The sequence below is a fragment of the Neofelis nebulosa genome, chromosome 1 (assembly GCF_028018385.1).
Source record: "Neofelis nebulosa isolate mNeoNeb1 chromosome 1, mNeoNeb1.pri, whole genome shotgun sequence".
In the NCBI taxonomy this organism is placed as follows: Eukaryota; Metazoa; Chordata; class Mammalia; order Carnivora; family Felidae; genus Neofelis; species Neofelis nebulosa.
The window spans coordinates 200121518-200138003 of record NC_080782.1 but is presented as its reverse complement, the minus strand read 5'-3'; positions in this window follow the sequence as shown (position 1 = coordinate 200138003).

Sequence of the window (16486 nt, the reverse complement as noted above, 5' to 3'; positions counted from 1 at the left end):
TTTCTTGAAATGATTTCAATGCTTAATTTAAGTCCCAAAGTCAAGACTATATAGAGCTCAGTATAAGCCAGTCCATGATGAATAATAATTCTTCATGCTTTACATTTACTTTTGCCACATTCTTCAAGGTTCTTTTGCCTGTCTGAATATTTCTGACGGCATTCTTTGATGTTCTTATTCTCCCCACTCCCTTTTTTGTTGTTACTTTCAATGTGCTTTTACTTTTCTTAAACCTTTCTTTCCTTTACAGTGCCAGGTGATTATGCTGTGATTTTCTTTTACTATTTATTGTAAGTAACATCTCAATTCAAAAATACAATAGTTACTTATTAGGTCATTTGATACCATGGAAAACTTTTGGCCACACTTTTAAAAAAGTTATGCTCATTTTTAAAAATGAGAGTGGTCATTTAAGTCAATTTGCTTCCAATTAATTTCATTCTTTATTTTATGTCTATTTTTAGCTTCCATATCTTTTCACTGCTAATCATTATTCATGTTCTAAAAAGGAACCAGGAAAATGCTTTAAAATATTCAGATGATCTCCATGAATAAAGTTATGTTTGTGAATCTCTCTGTCTTTGTTTTGGTCTTCCATCTTTCATCTTTCTGCTTCTCTCTGTCTCTCTGTTTCTCTCTGTCTCTCTATTTATCTGTATCAGTATCTATAATCTACATCTATATCTATACCCATATCCAGGTGTGTGTGTGTGTGTGTGTGTGTGTGTGTATTCAGCCTTTGCTTTCTGGTAATAATAACTATCAGCAAAAGAGTTTAACATTCACAGTTATCCCTCTGCCCTGTCAATGGATAGTTTTCCATTTTCTCATCCACTAGCTCCTCCTTACTGTTCCATTTGGTCAGATCCATTCATTCTGATCTATCTGTTCAAGTAATGGGGGTTTCATTTTGTTTTTCTAGTATTTCTAATTAGAGTATTCTAATTTGGAAAATTCTCTACTCAGTATTTCGTTATTTTTTAAAGTATAAGATATCGTGGGGCGCCTGGGTGGCTCAGTCGGTTAAGCATCCGACTTCAGCTCAGGTCATGATCTTGCGGTCCGTGAGTTCGAGCCCCGCGTCGGGCTCTGTGATGACAGCTCAGAGCCTGGAGCCTGTTTCAGATTCTGTGTCTCCCTCTCTCTCTGACCCTCCCCCGTTCATGCTCTGTCTCTCCCTGTCTCAAAAATAAATAAACATTAAAAAAAAAATCTTTAAAGTATAAGATATCGACACTGCATCATCTCATTTTTTTTCGTTGTAATACATTTTTTTTCGTTGAATTTGGCATTTTTCTTCCTATTCTTATATTCAGTATGAGTTTGTCCTACTGCTCATTAAGATGGAATTGCTGTTTATGTTCAACTCAGTTTCACTGGATTCAAAGAAGAGATAATGCTATCATAATGCCATTATTTTAAACACAGATTTTTTTTCCAGGTTTTGTACATAGCAGAGCAGCTCTCTCCACTGCAATCTACTGAAAGTCTGCAACCTAAGAGTTTGTTAAATTTAAAAAGAAGGAAGGAAGGAAGGAATGAAGGAAGGAAGGAAAGAAAGGAGAGAGGGAAAGGAAGGGAAGGGAAAAGAGAGAAAGAAAGAAAGAGGAAAGAAAGAAGAAAGGAAGGGAGGGAAGGAGGGAGGGGGAGAGGAAGGGAGGAAGAAAGAGAAGGTAAACACAGAATTTTTTAAATAAAATTTACTTGCATCTTGGAATCTCATTAATTCTACACTATTTCTTTCCACATTTAAAATAAATATATTGACCCTTTCCATATAAAAAGTATTCTGGGGGCTCCCGGGTGGCTCAGTCGGTTAAGCATCCCACTCTTGGTTTTGACCCAGATCATGATCTCAAGGTATGTGAGTTTGAGCCCTGCATGGGGCTCCACGCTGACAGTGCAGAGCCTGCTTGGGATTCTCTCTCTCCCTTTCTCTCTGCCACTCCCCTGCTCTTTCTCTCTGTCTCTCAAAATAAATAAATTAAATAAAAATGTTTTTTTAAGTACTCTGTGATGTGAAAAATGGGTAAGATACAGTTCAATTCCTTAAGTTGCTCACAATTTACTCAGAGAGAAGAATATACAAACATCTAATCACAATACATGTCCGAATGTGAGAAGGTCTAAAACTCATAATTGATTAAAGTATAATGTGATTTGATACAATAAAAAGAGGACTGTTGAAAGGATCATATTTCTTTTCTGAGTTATGGAATTATGACAGCACACCATAAATACCCTTTTCAGGCAGATTAAGTTATCCTCATTAGGTTAAAATAGTTCACTTTAGATTTACAGTGATCTGGAAACACTGCTGTTGTATCGCTCTGAATATTGTAAATTATTCATGAATCAGCACTTTTTAAGAAATCACATACTTAATTTCCAAGGTATTTTACACCACATATTTTATGTTAATAATACAGATGACTGTAAGTACATTATTCTGGAAAAGAAAGACTGATAAATGTAAGAAATCTTAATGCCAAAAGTGAGGTGACTATTAAGAGCAATAGATTTTATTTTAATAAATGCAGTTGCCATAGTTGAATAATTCAGGACTCCCAACACGCATTTTCTGTTGATTAGTAACAATATAAAGAACTATTGAGCATTTCCTATAGACTGTAATTACCACTCACCAACGATTAGAGAACACAGAAAAAACTTTCTGTGTCTTATTAAAGTAGGAAAAACAGACACTAAAGAGAATACTACATATAATTAATCATATATTTGTAATTGTGCAAAGAGAAAGTGTCTTTTAAGCTGAACCAGAAGGAAAACAGGAAATGAATGAGTGAAGATTTGGATAGGAGGGAGTAAGCATTTTAGATATACAACATATGGGGAGGTTGAAAACTGGATGAGAACATCAATATCAAAGACCAGAAAGAAACTTAAAAAGAGTGAATCATAGAACAGAGAAGATCATTGTCACAAAATGAGGTTAGATAAGATGGTCATGGCTATATCATGTGACACATATATTTATGTTGTGGACTCTATCTGAAGAATTTTAAGTTGGGAAGGGTAAAAATCCACTTTGCATCATCTCAATATTGCTGTATTTACTGCATGTATTATAAATTACTAGGTTGCTTAGCTGTAGTTTGGGCAAGCAGATGAACACTAGGAAGTAAAATTTCTAAAAGTTGGTAGATGAGTATAAATTTAGAAAGTGGAAATTTTGAGGTAAATTCCTTAGTTTCTGGATGGTCAACTTTGAAGAACTACTAATTTTTTCTGAATTGAGGAACACCAGACATTTTTTTTCTTTTTACAAAAAAGGTCTTAGATCCTTTTTAGAACATTGCTATTCTGGGAAACAAATGAAATGCTCAAGCAGAGATTTATTAAATAAAAATATTTATTGATTAGCCATTGAGTATAAGAGTTGAAGGTCTATGAAACATGCAAAATGGTTCTCACAGAAGTTATAATTAAGTGAGGAGAACAAACAATATAAAACAAGAGTAGTTGGGTATAAGTGCTATAAAAAAAATTAGGTAAGTGGGGCGCCTGGGTGGCGCAGTCGGTTAAGCGTCCGACTTCAGCCAGGTCACGATCTCGCGGTCTGTGAGTTCGAGCCCCGCGTCAGGCTGTGGGCTGATGGCTCGGAGCCTGGAGACTGTTTCAGATTCTGTGTCTCCCTCTCTCTCTGCCCCTCCCCCGTTCATGCTCTGTCTCTCTCTGTCCCAAAAATAAGTTAAAAACGTTGAAAAAAAAAATTAGGTAAGAGATTCAAGGGAATAAAGGCTGATAGTAATAGCTGTTTTAGAGAAGGCAGATCAGAGAAGGCCTCTGAGCAAGCAGCTCAGGGACAGCTGTGAGTGGGGGAGAGATGAGCTTTCCAGAGAGCAAAGCAAATGCCTTGAAATGATGAGTTTGTGGATGGAAATAGCTGACTTCAGAATAAAATTGATTTCAGAATTATTGGCTTATATCTGGCAAGTTCAGTCTGGATTAAATGATATGATTCAAGGATTAAGCCTGAAAATTGAATTCTGACACATTTCCCTATTTAATACCATAATTAGTCTCAAAAAATGTTAAAGTTCTTCAGGATAAATATTATAGTCACTGCTTCATTTAAGGTCCTGCAAGACAACTAGACACACTTTGGAAAAAAAGAAGAGCTTTTTAGAAAATTATGGACTGGGTTATTTATTAAAGCACACTCTTTCCAAGTCAGGCCATGGGAATTTAGTGTTAATCGATTATGTTGTTGTTGTTGTTGTTGTTGTTGTTGTTGCTTTCTGTTGTTATTTTTGCCATAACAGGAGAAGGTATCCTGAACCTGTCATGTGTTGGTTTCGGACATGGTTTCACCTGAGATGCTAAACAGTTTTCAGGCATGAAAGTGGTGCTGCCATCCTCCGGCAAGGTGGAGCGGGACATGTCTGTGTGTTCAAAGGGTTCAGTTAGTGTTGGATTTCAGTGTTCTTGACTGCATTCACCAGATATTATCCTTCAAAGTCTCAGAGACTCTACTAGACATTAACTCTGGTGGAAGAGGCTTCCTATGCTGCCCATTCAACATAATCTGGTTTTCATACATTACCTTCTGTTCTTGATCTTCATCAGTGTGAATGTGTCATTGATACTGTAGTTACTGTAGCACTTATAGTGAATGCTTGGGTTTAGTTTCTAGCAATATCTTCTCTGAAAAGCTAAGAAATCTAGGTCTCCTTCATAACTGCCATAAAACAGGTTTCTCTGATTTTTTCGTTCTCAAGAACCCCTAAAAGTAGGTCACAATTCTACTGCCACCTCAAAATCCAGGTACAGGAGTCAACCATGGGGGTATGGTACAGACAGAATAACTAATCCCTGTGCATATGCTCACTTACCTTTCAAACTTTCTCTCCTCCTAAACAGTTTGGGGGTCGTACTTTCTTTTTTTTTAATTTAAATTTTAGTTAGTTAACATACAGTGCAATATTGGTTTCAGGAGTAGAATTCAGTGATTCATTCCTTGAGCTGAGGGGATATTTCTCAGGAAAAATTCTGGGTATATTATTTACTTTTAAAATATTTATCCAAGGATGCCTGGGTGACTCAGTCAGTTGAGTGGCCAACTTTGGCTCAGGTCAAGATCTCATGGTTTATGGGTTCAAGTCCCGAGTATGGCCCTGTGCTGACAGCTCAGAGCCCCTCCCCTGCTCACACTCTGTCTCTGTCTCTCTCAAAAATGAATACACATTAAATTTTTTTTAAATAATAAAATATTTATCCTTAAACATGGATTTTTGATACTTAATTTTATTTATTTTTTTTTAATTTTTTTTAACGTTTATTTATTTTTGAGACAGAGAGAGACAGAACATGAACGGGGGAAGGTCAGAGAGAGAGGGAGACACAGAATCTGAAACAGGCTCCAGGCTCTGAGTGGTCAGCACAGAGCCCGACACGGGGCTCAAACTCACGGACTGCGAGAGCATGACCTGAGTCTAAGTCGGGCGCTCAACTGACTGAGCCACCCAGGCGCCCCATGATACTTAATTTTATATTAATGCAAAGAAGAATGTTGTGGGATAATTATGTGATATTTTCTTTATCTCTTTTTTATCTTCTTTTTTTTCCTCCCACTCTTCCTTCTGAACAAAGTTATTATAGATGTGAGACATGAAACTGCAGTTTTTCCTGGTTAGTGTTGTCAGAAAACAAATATGGTGCATATCTTAGCTTTGAAAGTCACCATCCAAGTTTAAAACAGAAATGATTAAACATACCTATAAAAAGGCACAATACAATATTGTGTTTCGCATGGTTACAAAATATTATCTTCAAAGATTGGAGAAATAAATTGGTTCTCAGAAACTATAACATAGTAAGATATGAACATGTGGGCACTAGTTCTTGTTAATATTTGGCTTGAGTATGAGACTCAGAGGCCACTAAAGAGCCCTCCTACAAACTATTACTTCAGGGAAAAGAGAATTTGCACCTTGATTCTAGGTGAGTGAGGCTCAGGTAATCAGCAAAATTTAGCAAATTCTCCCTGGTTATCGTGGTGTAGCAACTTAGTTCCGTTGGTATAAGTGTATTGATGTAAGGTGAGTTGTGAGAAAGCTCTTACTCTCAAATAATGCTTAAGTTCTACCAAACTCCCGAGTGGCATAGTAGTATATCCAGAATTTTCTGTGGCCCCAATTGTAGTTAAATATATTATAAAGGAAAATTCTAGAGGATGTGTTATTAAGTACGCTGGAGGTCCTAAAGATGGGAATACAGTGTGTGCTAAGGATAAAGGAAGAAATTGCTGTTTTCAGAGGATCCACAACACTACAAAGCTAGGAGAGTGCTGAGCTCCTGCTTGTGGATGGTCCAATTGCCATTTTATTTAGGATCATACTTACCTTTGCTGAAGAGCAGAGAGGATGGATTCCACCTGAGGTTAGGAGATAGAATAGCACTGGAACTAAATAGGACAGAAAATGGACTTTCCCAATCAGTCACCATTACAATGGAATCTGCATAATACATCATTGTCTTTGGAGAAAGAGAAATGAATCCTTTGTCTCAATCACTTCTGAGACATTCCTAACATAGACTATGTTGTATTAGGTCATAAAATCTAGAATAATTTTTACAAATTAGAAATTAAATAGACCTAATAAATTTGCAAAGCATTAAGTAGTTAAAGCAGCACTTACCGCAAAACACAAGAAATGCAGTATCTAAGAGGTTATAAAAATAATTTTACAAGTAGAGATATATACACATATAGTTTATTATATGCACATATGTAAGTATATATATATATATATATATATACACACACATACACTTACATATATGTGTATCTATATATGTCTATTTATCTATCATAATAGTCATGCTATCCAAAATTAATCTTCACATAATATGTAGTCATAGTTGTTATTACAGATTATTTGGAAATAATTATAGCACTATGTACTGAAATTCACAATTTAAAAAATTTACTCACTAGAAAATGAGAACTAAATAGTTTCTTTAATAATAACAAATAATAATGTTGATGGTACTGGTGATTTCTATCAATTAATCATTTAACAGAAAAATTGAGAAACAGAATAGCAAAATAATAATAAGAAAAGAAAATATTTTAGATAATATTGATTACCTACCAAACATCTAGTATTTATCATGATAGCACATGCTTCAGCTATTTTTCACTTCCTCAAGAAACTCTGTGCTTCAAAATAATTGACTTCACAACCAGTTTCAGGGGTGGAATTAATATTAAGTATTTCCAATTCTTTTGCCACTTATTTGTTGCAGAATGGACATGTGGCAGTTCTGGCCAATAAAATGCTAAGAAAAGCTGTAAGAAAGCATGCATTTTTTTTGTCATAATGCCACTGATTCTGCTTGTAATGGTTAGAATTGCCCTTGTCATTTTGCAATTGTGTAGGGAAAGAAAGGACCACTACTACTGTTGGGATAGAAACAACTTGGTCTCTTGATGAAATCTTTGAGTCAGTGAATCAATCAACTTGAACTTCACTAATTACCTAGAATTCTTAAGAGATATAGTATATTTTCCTAAGAGTTTAAAAAATTTTGAAACATAGTTTATTTTATTTTCAGGCAAAAACATTCTAATTATCCTCAGAGAACTTAATAAATCAAAAGTAAAATTAGAGTACAGAAAAGTGATGAATGCGCACAACAGCCAGAAATGTGTAATAAACAATATAAATAAACAACTAATTAGAATAACATGGAACGGAGAAATATATTATTTAAATGTCCAAAATGTAAATGAAAGGATACACTAAGAATAAAATAAAATTTAAAGTTATTAATAAATAGATAAATAGAATAAATAATTAAACCCATAAAAGACATCATGCCTTATGTTAAAGAACTGCCCATCACAAAGGAAAATAATGCATTTTTTTCATATATTTGCCTTAAAATTATCAAGTAATAGAAAATACTGCTGTTATTTGAATTGTAGCACGACATAAAAATTAAGTATTGTTTTCTGATACTTTATTCAGAGTACCATAGTGAACTTACTATTGCATGAATCTTAAAAAGTAATATCTGAGTTTTGTAAGTGCCTTACAAAAGGGGACAAAAAAGAATCCAAGAAGAAAGGAATTCATTATTTCCTAAGATTGGTATGGTATGAAAGCATCAGCTACGTTCAATTTAAGAAATATTGGAAAAACACTAGTCCCAAGTACTCAAAAAAACAAAATTGGATCTGATTGCCCAAGGATTGTTTTTTTTGTTTTTGTTTTTGTTTTTGAAGTGAGACATACTGATTTTCAAAATGATGAGATTTTATTTTATTTAGAAGATTCAAACCAATTGCTGAGGATTTTCAGGCAAAAATAAATAATAAAATAAAATAAAATAAAATAAAATAATAAAAATCCAACCAATTTCCACAATGTAGATCTTACCTATGACAAAATGTGCTCCACGGTCAAAAACTTGCAGACCATGTTTGAAGCTCATGTTGATGTCTCACTACCTATGATATTTGCTTGATCTGCTCTGTGTAGGTTTTACTAAAAAATGCAAGCATATTCAGAAGACTTCTTATGCTTAGGACCACAGTTCCGCCAAATCTAAAGGTGATGGAAATCATGACCTGAATGGTGCAGGCAGCATAGCAATTATGAATCAAGCTTCCACACACATCCACATGCAGGTTTTGTGTGGACAGAAGTTTTCAACTCTTAGGGTGATAGCAAAGAGTGTGAGCTGGATCAGATTGTAAGAGTATGTTTAATTCTATAAGAAGATGTCCAATAGTCTTGCAAAATAGCTGTAGCATTCTGTATTCCCACCAGCAATGAATAAGAGTTTTACTGTTTTACATCTTCACCTGCATTTTGTGTTGTCAGCATTCTGAATTTTTGCTATTCTAATAGATATGTAGTGTATCTCATTGTCTTAATTTGCATTCCCTAAGGATGTAATACTGGAGCATCTTCATGTGCTTATTTATCATCTGTTTTGTTTTGTTTTCATGAAGTGTCTGTTAAGGTCTTTTTTCCATTTTTTAAGTGAGTTGTTTGTTTTCCTATTGTTGACTTTTAAGAGTTCTGTGTATATTTTGGATAATAGTCCTTTATCAGATGTGTCTTTTGCAATCACTTTTCTCCCATTTTGTGGCTTGGCTTTTCATTCTCTCAACAGTGTTTTTTGCAGAGCCGATTTTTTTTTTTTAAATTAAGTCCAATTTATCATTTATTTCTTTCATGGACCAATCCTTTGTTGTTGTATCACCATACCCAAAGTCATCTAAGTTTTATTCTATGCTACTTCTAGGATTTTTACAGTTTTACATTTTACATTTAGGTCTATTTTCCATTATTATTATTATTTTTTTTTTATTTATTTTTGGGACAGAGAGAGACAGAGCATGACGGGGGAGGGGCAGAGAGAGAGGAAGACACAGAATCGGAAACAGGCTCCAGGCTCCGAGCCATCAGCCCAGAGCCTGACGCGGGGCTCGAACTCACGGACCGCGAGATCGTGACCTGGCTGAAGTCGGACGCTTAACCGACTGCGCCACCCAGGCGCCCCTCCATTATTATTTAATGTTGTTAAGGATGTAAGGTCTGTGTCTAGATTTATTTATTTATTTTTTACATGTAAATGTCTACTTGTTCTGGCCTTATATGTTGAAAAGATTGCCTTTTCTCCATTATATAGCCTTGCTCCTTTACCATGTATCAGTGACTTTATTTATGTGGGGCTATTTCTGAATTTCATATTCTTTCCATTGGTCTACTTATCTATTATTTCACCACTATTCTTTTGGATGTTCTACTGGGAAATCATGCCATCTGTAAACAAAGACAGTTTTATTTCTTCCACCTCTATTATCATACTTTTTATTGTCTTTTTGTGTCTTATTGCATTATCTTGTACTTCTAGTACAATGTTGAAAAGTTAAAGTGACAAGGTACATTCTTACTTTGTTCCAGATCTTTGTGGAAAAACTTCTACTTTCACACACATTAAGTTTTTAGTCTAGAAATCTGTAATCACTCTTCTGGTTAAACTATAAATCATTGTTTTCCTCTTTCTAAACTTCAAACCACATAATTTGTCTCAAAGAGTAAAATAATCCACACTTTGTGTTGAAATATTTTTATATTGACTATTTAAATCGGATTAACATTAAAACTTCTTTGATTTTTACTTTAGACATGTACTAATATTAAGAAAGTGGAAGTAAATTAAGACACAATTTAATCTGGATAATAATCACTTAATAGAATTGTCCAGGCCCTATAAGGATATCAAACTGAAAGATACATATTCAGAAATTAATATACTCTTTAAAGATCTCTTTTCATTAAAAAATATTGTCTGTGAGCTAGCATCTCAAATGTTACTTTGACATGTCACTCTTTATATCAAAAAAGCTCTTTGGTACTCAAACATGCTTTTTATGTTTTCTTAATATATTTAGGATAGATTTGGTATAAGAAAGACTTAACACATGTATATTAAGTACTTTAATCCTCTCCATGATGATACCCAAAAGAAAGAGAGTTTAAAAATTCCTACAGATCATTAACAGACATACATACATTGTGGTACATACAAAATTGTTGCTCTTTAAAATATAAGAAATCTTTTAGAAGTTGATATTTTAACAAAAAAGGAAAAGGAGTGTTAAAGACCAAAGAACCTGAGGCTGTTACTCTATATCTCAGGACACATTTTTTAAAGAATGATTCAGTAATATCCACTATCAAGTAAGAAATGAGTTTCAGTTGCAAGTAATCTCCTAAGGAAAGAAAAACACAAAATGAAACTGTGTATCGGGCTGATTACAATGGCTGGAGTGGCATAATTTCAAGTGCTCAGAAATCAACTTATGTGAAATTAAGTAAACCAAAGTTCAAAGGTTTAGGTTCAGATCCCTATATCTGAGCCTAATGAAGCTGGATAAAATTTCACAGGAGCAGTTTTGTTTTTGTTTTTGTTTTGTTTTTGTTTTTTTTTGATAGAGTGGTTTTCTGAATTTCATTGTTGTATAAGAGAAATTCAACGTGTTTTGCTAGTTTACATCAATGTATGTAAATTAGTATTTCTAGCAGCATTCCATTTAGGCTTTTAAAAGGTATAAATAAGTCAATTTTATGAATCTGAGAACATTATTTTTTAAAAGTAACAACAAAGTATATTAATAAAGATTTAGAAATATGTTGTTACTAAATTGTAAATTTTTGAAGAGATATTTATTGCCTGGAATTATGTATTTCATAATAAGTAATGAACAATTTTCTAGAAAAGAATTAATATAAAGACTGATGTGAACCTTAATATAGATTTGGCCTAGGTTTGAGACTAAAGTTCTTTGAACTTGGGGAATATACTTTTTCCTGCTTTTATTATTTTTTTCTTATTTTTAATAATTAGAGTCTAGCAGATATCATAGTGCATATGAGACATTGAATATATATTTGTTACACAAATTATTGAATCAACAGATGTATTGTTAGTATTTAGTTTATAACAGTGAAGGTTCAGAAATGCCAATAGCAGTTCATGATAGAATTTTCACTATTTAGGAAAGGAAGATATTCAACTGAGTTTATAAATATAAAGGAATTAAGTTTGTTTCCTGAGATTATATTATATCCATTATTTATTGTTAAGGTACAATTTCTCTTATGGGATACTGTTTAATGAAACATTTTTTTCTACCTTTTGTTTTATATCACTATAGTGTAGTATTTCCACTTATTTCCTTTACTAAGACTGTCCCCACATTTTGGCTTTATTGTTCTGCACATTCTTTAGTATCATGCATTAGATTAAAAACGAAAACCTAAAATTAAGGCTATGCATTCTCTCGGAGTGCATCTGGTGACATTCTTCAATAATTCTTTTATGCAGCATGACACATAGTTCTACCCATGATAATAAGAGATATGTAGTATTTTTTCCAGTGGTTTGGTTATTTCAAAATCACTATAAGTTGTTATGAATTCTTTTGCATTAAAATCAGTAACTGTGTATTGTGAAATATCCATCGAATATATGAGATTTCCATTGTAGAAGTATACAGAATGTTTACATGTTTATATACATGGAAAAAATAGAGATAAATGATAGATGATAGATAGATAGATAGAAAGATAGATGATAGATAGATCTTGTATTTTACAATGTGCAACATAAAATAAAAATTTGAAAACCTTGATTTTATAGTCCTGAACTTCAGATGCTTTTTTATTTTACCAACAAGTATGATATTATAAAGCTATCAGATAATATACTATTGTCTAGAGTATATGGAAAGTATGTCTAGCTGCATATGTAAACTACAGTGATGTGTTCCAATAATATTTTGTGAAGACTTGTAGTACAGTCATATATTCACTATAATCTCAGGGAATATGCTGACATTAAATTGTAGTGCTTCTTTTGGTCAGAATATCCACTATTTAGGTATTATATGATATTAAGTTTCTGTTTTCAAGGTCACAAGAACATGAGCTTTAAATACACACAAGAACATGAGCAACATAGTAAAAAACATTTTTTTTTTGCTATTTAATTGACTTAATGTTGAAGGACATCCAAGTGATAACTATTAAATATTTTTCCAATTATTAAAAGCCATTCTTTAACACCTTTTCTCTTTCCAGAGAACCTTAGTAATCAACAATGTGCCTTGAGTATAAAATCAACAAAGAACCAATGCACTGAGTAATATTTATGTACATTCACAATACATAATTCTGTTAACATTTATTTCAAGGGTATTTTAAGTAATACTGATGTTTTCCCTATTGAATCATTTTCCTAATGTTCATCAAAATAAAGACACTGTTTATTGTAGCAAATAAGAACAGTAGTTGAATAAATATAGGAAGACAAATTTATTTCATGTCATTTATCAGAAAGGTCCCAATATTTATTTATTTTATTTTATTTTTTTTTTCAACGTTTTTTTTATTTATTTTTGGGACAGAGAGAGACAGAGCATGAACGGGGGAGGGGCAGAGAGAGAGGGAGACACAGAATCGGAAACAGGCTCCAGGCTCCGAGCCATCAGCCCAGAGCCTGACGCGGGGCTCGAACTCACGGACCGCGAGATCGTGACCTGGCTGAAGTCGGACGCTTAACCGACTGCGCCACCCAGGCGCCCCCCCAATATTTACATTCAAGTGTGTTAAAAGACTGCTGATGGGTCAAGAATGAGGGGAACTGAGGCTTGACAGTTCAACAGAGTTTAACAGTAATGATGTCACAGATGACCTATTCCTTAATGAATCATGTTGTACAGCCTAAATTTATACAACTTTTATTTGTCTATCATTCCTCAAGAAAACTAGCAAAAAATTGAAAAGGAAACAACATCTATTGAATAATAGTGAGAAGTGCAAGTAGAGTGAATAAAACAATGTTGCAGGAGGCAAACTGGAGAATTGTCAATGTTAATTCTTGGAGTTGCATAAAGGAGATGCAATTTTTATGTACACGTGATGGTAAAGATTTTTTCCAGAAATATAGATAATTTGGAGAAATAAAGTATCAAGAGAGAAGACAGTGTGGCCTCAGATGCAGATAGATAGATGTAATGAATGGGGCTTGCAAATGTTGTCTCCTGAATGTTTCATTTCTGTGTAAAATAGGTGGCAAGGTCATCAGTGGAAAAAAACTCAGTAGAGATGTAAGGGAAGAAGATAATCCTCAAAAAATATCTAAGTGGGATAACACAGAGAAGTAAGATAGTAAAGGGGCTAGGGAGATTCTAGTAAAACATTAAGACACAACTTGTTAGTTATTGTGAATTTACAATTTGTTCATTACAATGGCTTTGCATTTTACTCCAGCCACATTGACCTATATGGGTTAAGCATGGAATAGTCTAGGACTGGATTTTGGTTTACTCAAAATAGTAAAATGAAATTAAAGGGACTTGGGACTTAAATTCATATAAATGTTTCAGATAGGGTTATATATTTTAGTGGTTGATATATCAGAATAAGTGAGTTTTAACCATAAGATGCAGTATTCAGAGGTTGGAGTGGCTAGAATGAAAATTGTGAGAGATTGCTGACACCTAAGGTGTAAACACAGGAATGGATACCTGAGATTGTATAAAAGATAAGAACACTGGAGAAAAAAAGTTCAAGGAACTGAGATGTCAAGTATTGATAGCATTTATATATTAATAATATTATTACCACACAGAATTATAAGAGGAATAGGGGCGCCTGGATGACTCAATTGGTGAAGCATCCGACTCCTCATATCAGCTCAGGTCATGATCTTATGATTCATGGGCTCAAGCCCCGCATTGGGCTCTGTGCTGACCATGTGGAGCCTGCTTGAGATTCCCTGTCTCCTTCTCTCTGCCCTTCACCTGCTGTGTGCTGTCTCTCTAAATAAATAAATAAATAAATAAATAAATAAATAAATAAAACCTAAAAATAAAGAATTATAATGGGAATAGTGTTGAAGAGAATGGGAGTAGATTCAAGTTCAAATATTTTATTGTAATATTTATTTATATAAAGGGATAAAATAATATTTTTTCCATATTACTTTTTTGGCATTGGTATTAGTATACTCCATTCTTGAAATACTGTGGTAAGTGTAATACACTATGACTATACTTCTGTGCAGTATTTACTGTTGGACTGTAGTTCTCTTGTGGTAATACAGTGAGATAAACGAAAGGAACAATGGTGAATTCTCCCTTCTTTTTGGACCAATAGCATCCCTTTTCCTCTATCCTTAGTACTAAGACTTCTCTTGAGGTTTCTGGTGACTTCTCAGTCACTGACATCCCAGAAGTATAGATCCTTGACTGGAGCTGTCATATAAAGGCTAAACAAGTAAACACCAATTAAACCACTAAAAGAAACTCCTCCCTCATTCCTGCTGATAAGAGTCAAATTTTCCATTGCTCTAAAGAGAGATAGTTTCCCCTAGATATTTTGCTATACATGCTTCTGACCAATTCCAAGACTCAGGCCCAACATTGGGTCAAAGCTGGAGAAAACAGCAACAAAAACAAAAATCTTCACTGCTATATAGGACTCTATTCAAGTTTTGACTTCATTTTCAATCTGCCTGAATTGATTTTTCACAGTCCTCATATAGATGATTTTTGGAGTCTGTCCAGTGCTTTCACTTGTATCTGTGGGGAAATGAGACACTGCGAGGTTCACTTCATCTTTATCAGCACTAGAATTCTGATATTGCATTATTTAATTAATGAAAATAAACTTGTATTATTCAAAGGAAAAAGAAATCACAACCAATATTGGAAGGCCAATCTAGGTTTCTAGGTAACAAGTTTGATGATAAATGAAAAGTTATCCTATCAAAGGTCAAAAAACTAGACTGTGTTTAGAGTATAATTTCACATTAGATTTTGAATATATATTATAATCTCAGTAAATTATCATAAGTACAAAGAAACAGTATCAAAGAAACAATAGTATAGTAATCAATATCAAAGAAACAATAATAGAGTAACTACAATATTCTCTGAAATTTAAACAATGTTCAATTTGCACTTGTTTTTGTATAACTAATTATATATAAAACTGAATTGTTTTTCCCCAAAATTTCATTATAATTAATCTGTATTTTATTTTGTTCATTGTAATATTAAAATATTAATAACTATAATAAAATAAAATAGAAACATCCCATAATCATTCTTAGAATAAAATATATAATGCCCACAAGAAAAGATATTTTACAATGTTGTGAGTAAAATTCTACAACAGCCTCAGGATGAAAGGAAAAAAATCATCTTTTGTGAAGTAAAATCTGTTGTTTAATGTGGTATACCAATATTTATTTGTTTCAGCACCTGATAATGTGGTATTATATTTTTTCCTTGAAATATGGTATCTATCCAACATAAGTAAAAACAGCCAACACTGAATATTAATGTTTCTTTTTAAAGCCAAACCAGACAAAATGTGCATGTTCAGTGTGTGTGTGTGTGTGTGTGTTATATGAAAAGGGAATAATTTGATGTTGCAACAAAAATGTCCAAGTTCCCCAGGCCAAAGATAAACAGTACAGTGATAAGAGTTCTGTATCATTCAATGTCATATTTGCCTTGGCTGCAGCATCTCATTAAAAGTCATATAAATTATTGTCCAGTTTTACTTCAATGGTTGGAAATAAATTACTTGCACATCTCTTGTGGATTAAGTTATCTCTATGCATACACATAAATCATGGCAAAAGAAACCAAATTACTCCCTAAGTGCTCATAGACCCATATTCTTCATTCATAATAACACGCATTTCATCTATAGACATTTAATAGTGTAGTGCAGTTAATATGTTTCAAAGATGACCCTCTAACACTCAGAATTATTAACTACAACAAATCTGAACAGCAATTCAAGGCTGCCAGTTTCTTGGCAGTATAGTAGATCATTTCAATACAAGATATACCTGATAAGTTTCAGCTGCTCTCTACTTTTAAAGGCTATTTCCGCTGCCCATTCTGCCAGAATGTTAGGATAAC